At 40.8% G+C, this 12,597-nt stretch overlaps 1 protein-coding gene and 1 long non-coding RNA gene across 3 annotated transcripts in view; one reads left to right on the top strand and one right to left on the bottom strand.

The window, feature by feature from the left end:
• ADNP (activity dependent neuroprotector homeobox) overlaps positions 1-6,930 on the bottom strand; it is a 46,122-nt gene extending 39,192 nt beyond the window's left edge. For both annotated transcript variants that reach the window (XM_070744620.1, XM_070744618.1), the window contains exon 1: positions 5,214-6,930. The gene's annotated coding sequence lies outside the window, so the exon portion shown is untranslated. The remainder of the gene's footprint in view (positions 1-5,213) is intronic.
• On the top strand, positions 4,823-10,402 carry LOC139163670 (uncharacterized). The gene is made up of 3 exons (XR_011558507.1): positions 4,823-4,896; positions 7,255-7,343; positions 9,888-10,402. It is a non-coding gene; the product is annotated as an uncharacterized lncRNA (long non-coding RNA).
• Positions 10,403-12,597: the final 2,195 nt, after the last annotated feature.

The following is a 12,597-nucleotide window of genomic DNA, read 5'->3' as shown; positions in this document are numbered from 1 at the left end:
TAGAACTTAAACAGCTTGAATAGTTAAAATGAAGATACAAGACCATTAAACATTAAAGGCACATAAACTGATGAGTTTTATATCAACTATCATTTCTCATGTACAAGCATTTATTTTTTTGTATGCAGATAAATACCAATAAATTTAACATACCAATGAATGCACCAATACAGATTCTTTTATTTTTATTCAACTCTTTGGAATGAAAGGAAATGCTGAGTTCACACAAAAATTGGCACCCAACAGTTTAATGTGATGGTCATAAAACAGGTCGAAACCATGTGTTGAGCTATAAACATCAACATTCATTTTAGCCAGTCAAGAGTATCAATATAGTTATTTAATACATTTTGCTGCAGACTGGCATATTAATATAAATAGGACATATTTGAATGTGAGAAACAATCCTCAACTGAGCACATAACATCTAAATCTACTAAAGAAAAATAAAGATAGTAATCAATGTATTTAAACATCAAAAATTGATTCATTATAAGTCTATCCTATCCTGTTAATAAAACTGAGAAAGGAGTCACTGATTGCTTTCAACATCACATCCCTTGCTTTACATACATTAGGTGGGAATTATATTGAACACTGAATTCTACAGTATGTTTATATTCTCTTAAATATTATTATTATTATTATTATTATTATTATTATTATTATTATTATTATTATTAATTGGATTTGTATGCCGCCCTTCTCCACAGACTCGGGGCGGCTAACAACAAATATCCGTACAGTATTGCCATCCATTAATATACATAAAAGTTTCAAACAGCTATACAGGTAGTCTTAACTTACAACAGTTCATTTAGTGACTGCTCAAAGTTAAAATGACACCGAAAAAAGTGACGTATGACAATTTTTCACAATTATGACCATTGCAGCATGCCCATGGTCACATGATCGAAATTCAGACACTTGGCAACTACTTAACAACTGCAGCACTTAACAAGTCTGGCAAGAAAATTCATAAAATGGGATAAAATTCACTTAAAACTCACTTAGTACCAGGCATTTTAGGCTCAATTATGGCCATGTGGAGGACTATCTCTAATGTACTTGTTTAGAAAAATGAACCAAATGCTCACAATGAAAGTGCATCACTGGAGGACATAACATTTATTTGGCCTTTTTGTTCACCAAGCCAGAGAATCACTAATACAAAACAGGAGAACCAGACAGATATTTTCAACTCCTGATGCTGTCCCGCTTGCCAGAAATTCCAACTTATTATGCCCTTGTAGCATGGTAGACTGGATAACTATTTATATTGCTCAACTATAATATTTACTATTTCTATTTCCATCTGACTAAGTTAATTGCAGCATAATTTGGTGCGTTATTCAAAGTTGATTTAGAGTCTGAACTCATAACATGAATGAGATAGAAATACATCTCTGATTACCACTACCAGTGTCAATTTTTCAGAATTTAGCTTGGCTTAACCAAGCTGAAAGCTGATTCACTCTTGGTTCATCAGGCTCATTACATTTTCCCTGAAATGAAAAAGGGTAGTGTAAAACCTAAACCAAGAACTCTTGCTTTCTTCCCCAAACCAACCAAAGCTGGAAAGCAAAAACAAGTCATTGCTATCAATTCTTGACTTGTGAAGACAGGAACAACCACAATTATTAGTGCAGTTGTTTTGCTAAACAATTCATAGAAGGAATTTCCAAGGTTTCTTTTTAATCACTTTGTTTTGGTTGCACTGCAAGTCAGACTAATGGAGCAGTGGTATACCAGCACAGAGTTAAATTTTGTTCCAGAACTCTGGTTCAGCATGACAACGGAATGTGTTTAGTCTATCTACACTGAAATGTAAAAAATAAAGTTTATCAGGCTCCTTGTCCATCCAGCTGATGTCCTTTCCAACATGCAGGGCTTTCTAGGCAGAGATATTTCTAGAATTAGTACAGGAAATCCTTCAGTTGAAAAAGCTAATAAATGAATATGCCACCCTCCAATGCAAAGCATGTAATCAGTTATGAGCTCTCTTTGTTCATGGGATAAGACTCTGTTATCATTGAGGTAACAAAAACTTACCTGAACTCATATAAATATACAACGTTTACTTCTGTTCCAAATGTGTCTCTGAGAAATATATTCTATGTGGCTACCTTTCCCAATAATTACAAACCTTCATTTCCAGAATAAGAACTCTGCCAGCCAATTTCTCCTTTACAATGTCTTTGTTAGTTTATAATATTTGTTTTTAACAATCTTATTATAGAAAATACTGAAAACTCCAGATTCCTTTACAACTTTCTTGATATAATGATTTTAACACTGCTGAAACACATGTATGCTTGCAAGATCTTATTTACCTGAAATATGCATATGCATATGATGTAGTAGAAATACCTTACTAGCTGGTATCTCTCATACATATTACAGCAATACCTTTCAGATGATTTGGTCTCACATAGATCTTCAACATTATATTTTTAATGCAGTTCTGTAATCTTCTATATTTATAGTTGGATTCAAGATATATGCCTGAATCAATAGTCTGATTCCCACATTTTGGTAAGCTATATAACTTACTTTCTTCTAAGATAGGATGTGGTCTGAACAGGCCTGTATAAACTCTTATGCACAAACTAGATTACTGCTAGTTCCATAAATTATGGCTAAAACAATTAGTTTACCAAGGTACTCTACAATCTCCCATAAAATAATACAAACCAGAGATACTCAGAAAGGCAACATGAACTTCTGAATCCAAGAATTTATGATTTCTTTAAGATACTCTGATGTTATTGCTTATAAGTTGTTGATTGATTGCAATGCAATTATTTGCCATTGTCTTTGAAACCATTGTTAGTCTTTTTTTTAAGTGAGTAAAGTAACTGCACATTTCATAATTTTCATTTTAGCAATTAAATGACAATAGTCATGTACTTAAATGACCACTTCTGTTCAGATGGAGGAAGTGGTGGTTGAGCTCCTGAAGGAAGAAACTGAATTTGACAGTTTTATACACATTGTTCCCATATGAGCTGATATGTAATACACAAGGTTTCCATTTTACATATTCTCTCTACTAAATATTGACACTTAAGAGAATAAACTTGTGTCACAAAATATATATTGAAGTCTTTAGTATTTTCTATAAATATAAGTCTCGATCAGATAGTAATCACACAAAAATCCCAGTAACAAACTACTAAACCAGGGATAAGCAGTTGCTTTTCTATGATTTGTGCACTTCAACTCCCAGAATTCCTGAGTCAATCATGCTAGCTCAGGAATTCTGGGAGTTGAAGTCCACATGTCATTAAAGAGCCAACTTTACCTACCTCTGTACTAAGCTATCCAGTGATCTAAGCAACATGTAGCTGTCAAACAAAATAACTGTGTATTGAAAAGCACTACAATGATAGAGACCCTTAATTATCTCTACTGTCATGATGAGGCTCAACCATACAAGTGATATCCTTATCTCCAGTAACAAATTTAAGTGCAGTCTCTTCCTTCTCATGGTTTGCAAAAGAGACAAGCTCTCTGTGCTCATTGAACCTTACATTCTTCCACCTGAATTAATGCCTGATTTAGGGAGCCCAGCATAGCTCCATTTTCTAAAAAAGTATCACATAGCTTTAGTGATACCATGAAGATCAGCTTAACTGAATTTCAACAAAATCTTCAGACAGGTAATGTGGGTCAAGGATGACACAGATTTTAGGTACCACATCAAGATGACACCTTTGGTCATGAGTTTCCAAGAGAGGCCTGGACTTTTCTTTTTTTTTGAATCATTGCTCTTGCTCACTAAACCTTTTTTTTTTTGCCTATGCTGCTGTCAGCTCGTAAGAGCAACTCGGCCTGCAGCGATAGGCCCATTTTCCCAGGCCTATAGAAGGCGCTGTGTAGCAACTCCTATCTGTGCATCTGGGGCCCCTCCCCCCCCTCTGCAGCAGCCTTACCCAATGTTGAGAACGCGCCCCCTACTGACTCGCTACACTCATTTCTTCATTCCACCGACTTGGCTGCAGTGCATTTTGGGTGGGGGCTGGTATTTTTTTTGCCTTCGATGGTCATAAACCCAAGCAACCGCAGCCACGCGCTCCTTAGGTACATATGCCTATGCAAAACTGAAATGAGCTGCAGGAGGGAAAACAAAACAAAAAACAAAAACAAAAAGACAACACACAAGATATGCAGAGCCATAACTAAGAACAGACAAGACATCCTAGGAAGGGAAAGCCCTCAGAGATAGAAACAGAAGCAATCCTCCCCCCCCCCCCCTTGCTCTTCTTCTTTGTTTGAGAAATAGGTTAAAACACAACTATCTGCCCGATCTGGATGCAGCAAAGAGTTGCAGAGGTGTTAAGAAGGGTGCTTGCTTCTCTCAGGAGACCTGGATATTCTGACTCTGAGTCACGAATCCCGCCTTTTCCAACACCACCCGATACCTCCAGCTATGGAAAGGTTGGAGGAGGGGAGGGGGTGGCGTTACAGGAGGCTGCTCTCCCCATCGACTGCACCGCAGCCCGTTCCACATTTCCAGCGCCAACTCTGCAGTCCTAACGGGGCTTTTCCTCCCTTCGCCCCCCCAGCTCCCGCCGCACATGCTGGGAGAAGAAAGGGGGGGGAGGTGGGAGACCCTCAAGCATGTCGGAGAGGATGGCAGCATTCATTCGCAATCCGGTCGTCTTCTTCCCCTGCACCCCCCTCCACACACACAAAACAACCCCGCCGCCGCCACCACCTCCTCCTCTAAACGATTCCCTCCTTCTCCCAACGACGCAGACCGTGCAATCACAGCCACCCTCGAGGGCGCAACATCTCTGGGCCACCTCCCTGCAACGAACGGAAGGAGGGAAGATGGGGCGAAAAAAAGAGAGACGGAGGAGGCGCAGGCAACGCAGTCAGAGCAGCTTTTCCGTATTATTATTTTTTCCTCTTCATAACGGAGGGCGACCCAGAATGAGGGTGGGGGTTGGGGTGGAATTGCTTTGAGGTAAAGGGAAAAACCGGCAAAAGGAAACCGGGCGGGAATTGCCGGCCTCAGGACGCCGGGAGGGCAGGAAAGACGGGCGAAGGACCGTTTTTTCCCTCTCTCTCTCTCTCTTTTGAACAGCATGGGTGAAGGCGGCTGTCCCGGCAGCAGCCCCCGGGCCCGGTAAGGGAAAGACGGCGCTTGGCGGTAGCGAGGAGAAGAGAGGAAGGAAAAGGTTTGCCGCGCGCGCTCAGGCACCTACCTAGCTGCGTTTCGCGCTCCCTCCTCCGCCTCCTCCTCTTCAGCGGCGGGTGATCGCTCCCTCCCCCGGCGGCGGCGCTGTTGTTGCTGCTGCTTCTGGCTTACGGCTCCCGGCTGGAGGTTGGCGGCCGGGCTGGCGGGGAGCGGAGCCGGCGGTGCGGGGGAGACAAAGGGGCCTTGGATGGCGGGAGGCGGGAGTGGGGGGGGGGCAGGTTGCGAGGGGGGCAAGGCGGGGGGATCGGCCTGCGCTGGGACGGAAGGGGGGAGGCGGCGGCGGCGGCTCCGCGGGGCCTTGAGCTACCGGGCCGAGGGGTGTCGAGCGCCGGGCCGCGGGGAAGGGGAGGGGGGGCTCCCTAGGCGCCCTGCAGACAATACAGCCGGGTCCCTCCTGCCCAGAACCTGCCCTGGCCAAGATGGCGGCCGAGAAAGAGCGGAAGTGACGCGGGGCCCTCATTAGCATATGGGACTCATTGTCCGTCCGGAGAGGAGGGGGACGAGCCCCCCGGGGTGAAGGGGGGGGGAAAGGGGTAACCGGACCCCAAGAATGGAACTTGATTTCCCGTCATCCCTCCTTCTCTTATAATGTCCTGACAGGAAGCGGGATGTTTAAAAAAAGAGAGAGAAAGAGAGATGGAGGGGAGCGCGTTATATAACCCCGTCGGAATGGGGGGAGATTCTCGCGAGAAAGGGGAACCGGCGGCGGGATCTGCTCTGGCTCCGCTAGGAGGCGCCGCGCCCTGCGGCTGGGGCCGGAGAGAAGGGAGCGGAGCGGTTATCCCTCCGCCGCCCCAGCCGGGACTACAACTTTCCCTGAGGGGAGGAGAAGGGGTCACTGAGGAAGAGGGAACTGAAAAGGGGGGAAGGGGAGAATGAGCCTCCTCCACGTGACCCGGCATGGCGCACGCCACGTGACCTGAGCTTCACCTGAGCATCACAACACCTCGTGCCAGTTAAGCTGATGATCACACGGCTTGCACTCGTGCATGGAGTGAGTGGCAGCTGCAGGGCAGGTCAAGCCAAGCCTCCCTGTGTCCCAGCCTTGGCCATGGGACGTCTCTGGACCCCCAGAAGGGCATTCTTTCATTGGGCATGATCAGTGTGCTGCCTGGCTTCGGACCTATCTCTTTTGTGCCGGATGGACCAGTTGCAAGTTTGAAGCCATGGCGCCCTGAGCCATGTTAAGTCAAGGTAGTGCAAAGTGTTGCAAGTAGAGGAGCCCTCCACTCCTCTACTTGCAACAGAGTACCCTATGCAACTACACTTAAAATCCTAGGTTTAGAAAGCTTAGAACTACTGTATGTCGCCTTAGCACGACCTAAGCATAGCCCATAAAATCATCTGCTACAACGTCCTTACTGTCAACAACTACTTCAGCTTCAACCACAACAACAAATGAGCACACAACAGATACAAACTTAAAGTAAACCGCTCTAAACTCAACTGCAGGAAATACAACTTTATTAACTGAGTAGTTGATGCATGGAACTCACTACAAGACTCTCTAGTATCATTACCTAACCCCCAAAACTTTACCCTTAGACTATCCACTGTTGACCTGTCCCGAATCCTAAGAGGTCAATAAGGGAAGTGCATAAGTGCACCAAAGTGCCTTCCGTCCCCCACCCTAATATTTCTCTTTTACTATTTTCATGCATATAAATATTATTATATCTTTGTATACCACCAATACGTACTTGACAAAACAAACAAACAAATAAATAAAAGGTGCTCTTTGCAAAAAAAAAAAAATACAATTTATAAGGCAAGGTTGCAGAAACGCCTTGAGTGCTCCACTGCGTTGTGAAAGTAGGAGCCCAACAGTCCTTGCAATATGTCCATCAAACTGAATTGGAGACTTTTTAACGGCCTTTCATTCGATTTAGTGATTCCTCAAGAGGGCTTGATTATAGGTTTCACAAGCTGTCGAAATGCTCAGAGGCAGGAGTCTGCTCCAATATGTTTTTAATTGATGTAATAAAACGTTTAATGGTTAAAGCTGATTAGAATTTAACATTTCTTGTCTCACTTTTTAATCATCTGAGTTTGGAAGGAAACTGAAACTTACTCCAGTTCTTGAGCGATCAGATCACAGGCCGTGAACACTGCTAGTTATGACCAATGGATAATGCAGGTAGGACTTCCGAAAGTGTTAAATGACAAAACCCAAACCTTCAATTAGGATGGACAACTCAAGTTGTTAAAGTTATAATTCATCCTATCTGGATGACAACATTTCCACGGTGGAATTTTTTGTTACGAAGTTGAGCTGTCCTTATAGAAAATAGTAGAAAGTTCTGCATGACTTTAATACAAATTGGATAAATAATTACTGCATGAACAGTTGTTTACAAGTGCTAACAATTTCATCTTTAGTGATATAAAAAGACAAATTATGTCTTTATGTATTACAAGCTACCAAGATTACAAACTATCAACCATATACAAATAGTCATCGATTGAAGACCACAACAGAGCCCAAATTTCTGCTGCTAAGTGAGACAGTTAAGTAAGTTTTGTCCTAGACTTTTTCTGCCACAGTTGTTAAGTGAATCACTGCAGTTGTTTAGTTAGTAAAAAGATTAAGTGAATCTGACTTCCCCATTAACTTTGCTTGTCAGAAGATCACAAAAGGTGATCATGTGGCCCCAGAACATTGCAATTGTCATAAATATGAGCTAGTTGCCCAGCAAGTGAATTTTGATCATGTCACCAGTAGTACATGTGAAAAATTATTGTAAGTTACTTTTTTCAGCACCATTGTAACTTTGAACAATCAATAAACATGGTTATAAGTCAAGGTCTATCTGTATAGCAATAGCATCATCAGGTCTTACAACCAACAAAACGTGATTTCACTGTGCATGCAAATACCCCGCAGCACACACAAAAATGCAAATTGTATTGTATTTGTATTGTATTTATTAGATTTGTATGCCGCCCCTCTCCGAAGACTCAGGGCGGCTAACAACCATATAAAAAGACAATGTAAACAAATCTAATATTAAAAATAATCTTAAAAACCCCAATTTAAATAACCACTCATACATATAAGCATACCATGTATAAATTCTATAAACCTAGCGGAAGGGAAATTTTGAATTTCAATATTTCAAACTATAATTGCTCGAACACATGTATCTAGCCACAGCATTAGAGTAGAGTAGAGCAGAAGTTTTCATTCTGTTTATTGGCATTATAATCAGGTTTAGTTTATTAGATATACAGTCTACCTATATATCTGAAAGTAAATACTTCATTCATCCCAACAAAATATAATATTCTAGTTAGGAATATTAAGAACCACATATGCAATAGAAGCTATGTACAAGTAGTCCTCAATCCACAACAATTTGTTTAATAATCATTCAAGGTTATAACGGCACTTAAAAAATGACTTATGACCATTTTTCACACAACCATAGTGCTAACTTTAAAACTGCAGTGATTTACTTAACAACTATGGCAAGAAAGGGCATAAAATAGGGCAAAACGTACTTAACTGTCTTGCTTAGCAAAAGAAATGTGGGGTTTGGTTGTGGTTGTAAGTCAAGGACCAGCTGTAAAGTTATAAATGTTATTAATGGCTAAGTCCTCTATTCCCTGAATTACACCCAAGGCAGGCTTGCATCCAATAACCCAGGCCATTGGGGCCACCATTTTAATTTTATTTAGCTTCCTGTCTAATGCATTCTTATACAGTTCATGATATTTTAGAAAATTTAAAACAGTTGTTCATGGCAGAGCCAATGGGGAAGCCAGCAGGAAATCACAAATGGGGGCCACTTGACATCATACCTAACACCACGTGGGTTTTGCCTAACTGGACAGCGTGGTCACATGAAGTCATGCTTTACAAGCATCTTGTTCAGTGACATGATTCCCAATCCCAGTTATCAAAGTTTAGTTAGCATTAAAACATATTGCCATGATTTTGGGAAGCCTTGGTCTCTACTGAATTAACGAATGAGCTAGGAACGTGGTATGCGCCTCTATTGAGAGGGCACATTACCCCCTGCAGAAACCTTCACAGCATGGATGCCTCCCTCAATATGAAATATCCTAATAATAATGGATATTTTACTAGTAATATTAATTTTGAACTAATCTAATTATATATTACATTTTAATTGTTCAAAGGACTTCATTAATGTTAACTATTCCAAAAGCCCTGCGTTTTATGATTTGTACAATTATTTAAGATTTTGACATGTAACCATCAGCCTAAAGTCATATTGAGATTATTAATATGATTTTAGACTGATTGTTACATGCCACGAATGCATCTGTTCTTTTTGGCCATATCCCCAATATTTGGAATCTTTGAAAATATCAAGAATTACAGATTTACTACGCACAGATCATGGCCTGAGGAATTATTGTGCAATACTGGAATGATAAATTGACATTTGATTTGTGATAATGGATTGTTGATACACATTGTTTGTCAACATTTGAGTGGTTTATTTTTTTTTCAGCAGAGATGAAGCAATTTGATCAATGTTTTTGTTTGTGTTACATCTTTCCAGATTGTTTCCCTCTATCTTTTCCCTTACTTTAAATGTTACATGATGTTGTTAACGCAGTTACGTGTCTATAATTTAATTGCAAGATTAAAATCATTACATTCAAAAAAACCATTTACATTATTATTATTATTTTTATTATTATTTATTAGATTTGTATGCCGCCCCTCTCCGTAGACTCTATTCCTATCTAGTTCCAGCCTTATTTTGGAGAAATGAAATATCTGACATGCAGAGATACAATGAATAGTCTAAAGCCTCCTGTTGGGTTTTTGACTGATATTTTCAGTAGAAAACCTGTTGCGTGCACTACATAAAGTGCAGTATGAATATGTATGACATTATTTTGAAGATCCTGAGCTGCAGATGGCACAAACTCAAGTGACAACAATGTTTGCATGAATCATCTCCTTCTGAAGTACAATTTTCATTTTGGATAGACCAGCTGGAAATTCACACAAATTTGAGTATCGTTCAAATACTGTCAAGTATGTATTCCCTTTAATCCAGGATGTTGTAAACTGTAAAATAACAGTAACATATTCATTTAAAATGTTTCATGGTGCATATCTCCATGCAGCAGTCACTTATTGTCATAAGAAGACTTATTGGTAATATTCCTGAGGTTCAACAGAGGTATGGGTAGTCCTTGACTTGTTACCACAATACAGACCATAATTTTATAATCCTTTTTGCCATAGTTGTTATGTGAATCATGTAGTCATAAAACAAACCCAGCTTCCCCCATGAACTTTTCTTGTCAGAAGCTGGCTAGGAAGATTACACATCATCTGTTGACATTGTAAATACATGCCTGTTGCCAAGTGCGTCCAACTTTTGATCATGTGACCCTGAGGATGTTGTGACAGTCATAAATGCAAGAGCTGGTCCTAAATTATTTTTTTCCAGTGGTGGTGTAATTTTGAGCAGCTGGTTGCAAGTTTATTATTTATTTATTATTTATTTATTTATTACTTGGATTTGTATGCCGCCCCTCTCCGAAGACTCGGGGCGGCTCACAACATGTAAAAGACAAATCATAAGTAATCAACAATTTAAAATTTTAAAAATTTAAAAAACCCCACAAACTAACAGACTCACACACAAGCATACCATATATAAATTCAACATGCCCAGGGGGGGGGATGTTTCAATTCCCCCATGCCTGACGGCAAAGGTGGGTTTTAAGAAGTTTGCGGAAGGCAGGAAGAGTAGGGGCAGTTCTAATCTCCGGGGGGAGTTGGTTCCAGAGGGCCGGTGCCGCCACAGAGAAGGCTCTTCCCCTGGGGCCCGCCAACCGACATTGCTTAGTTGACGGGACCCGGAGAAGGCCCACTCTGTGGGACCTAATTGGTCGCTGGGATTCGTGCGGCAGGAGGCGGTCTCGGAGATATTCTGGTCCAGTGCCATGAAGGGCTTTAAAGGTCATAACCAACACTTTGAATTGTGACCGGAAACTGATCGGCAGCCAGTGCAGACTGCGGAGTGATGGTGAAACATGGGCATACCTGGGTAAGCCCATGACTGCTCTCGCAGCTGCATTCTGCACGATCTGGAGTTTCCGAACACTTTTCAAAGGTAGCCCCATGTAGAGAGCATTACAGTAGTCGAACCGCGAGGTGATGAGGGCATGAGTGACTGTGAGCAGTGAGTCCCGGTCCAGATAGGGCCGCAACTGGTGCACCAGGCGAACCTGGGCAAACGTCCCCCTCGCCACAGCTGCGAGATGTTGTTCTAATGTGAGCTGTGGATCGAGGAGGACGCCCAAGTTGCGGACCCTCTCTGAGGGGGTCAATAATTTGTTGAAGACTACCAATGTAGTGTTTGTAGTTGAAGACTACCAATGTAGTGTTTTTTTAAAAAATCCCTCAGGTATCCTGCTTCCAAGTTGCTTAGAGTTTTGTATGTTAGAACATTTTGCATTACAAAATTCAGATTATAACCCGGTGCTGTTCTTTCAAGCATTTCTCTTTTTCTTTTATATGTATATAAATATTATTATATCTTTGTATTCCACCAATACGTACTTGGCAAAATAAACGAATGAATGAATGAATGAATGAATGAATGAATGAATGAATAAATAAATAAATAAATAAATAAATTTCAATAGCCTAGCCACCGCATCAATCTGTGTTTCAAATGGATTCAGCTACCAGTTGTATGTGAAGATGCCCTTCATGGAAACATGTATGTACTTCAAATAAAAAACAGAGTTTATGCATATGCATTCTATCAGATAGATAGATATAGATGGATGGATGGATGGATGGATGGACGGATGGACGGACGGACGGACAGACAGACATTTCATCCTATGAATGAATGAAAAGAGACCATCTGGATTACAAAACTGAAATATTTCATGTTTCTCCATTGAATTAAAATGCATTCCTTCATGTACAGTATGTTAACTGCATTTAGCAAATATTTTGAAGTCACTGGAGTAGAATCTATTTCAAATGTGGTATCAACTGATTATGAATATCATCTTCATAATCATGTGCAATGACTCCGCCATATAAAACAATTGGAGACCCTGGGAATCACAAGGTGCAGTCTGGAATATCATTATTTATTTCATTAATATTTAATAATATTTCATATTTCAATTATATTTAATATTGACCCTCACACATCTCCCAAACCAAGAAAAAGATATCTGTTGCACACACTCTTGGCAATCTAATACTAGATATCTGTGTTCTAAAAGCCGATGGTTTCAACTGTAACTAGTATTTAAGTCATGACAAAACTGTATAAGAAATAAAGCAATCTGATTTGACCAGTCAATGTAACTCTTGCAAGAAAAGTGTTCTGATCTGATCCAGGATGTGGCTTGAGTAGACAAGTGAAGGGTAA

This window comes from Erythrolamprus reginae, chromosome 3 (assembly GCF_031021105.1).
Source record: "Erythrolamprus reginae isolate rEryReg1 chromosome 3, rEryReg1.hap1, whole genome shotgun sequence".
NCBI classification, from domain to species: Eukaryota; Metazoa; Chordata; class Lepidosauria; order Squamata; family Dipsadidae; genus Erythrolamprus; species Erythrolamprus reginae.
This window is presented reverse-complemented; position numbering and strand designations above follow the sequence as displayed.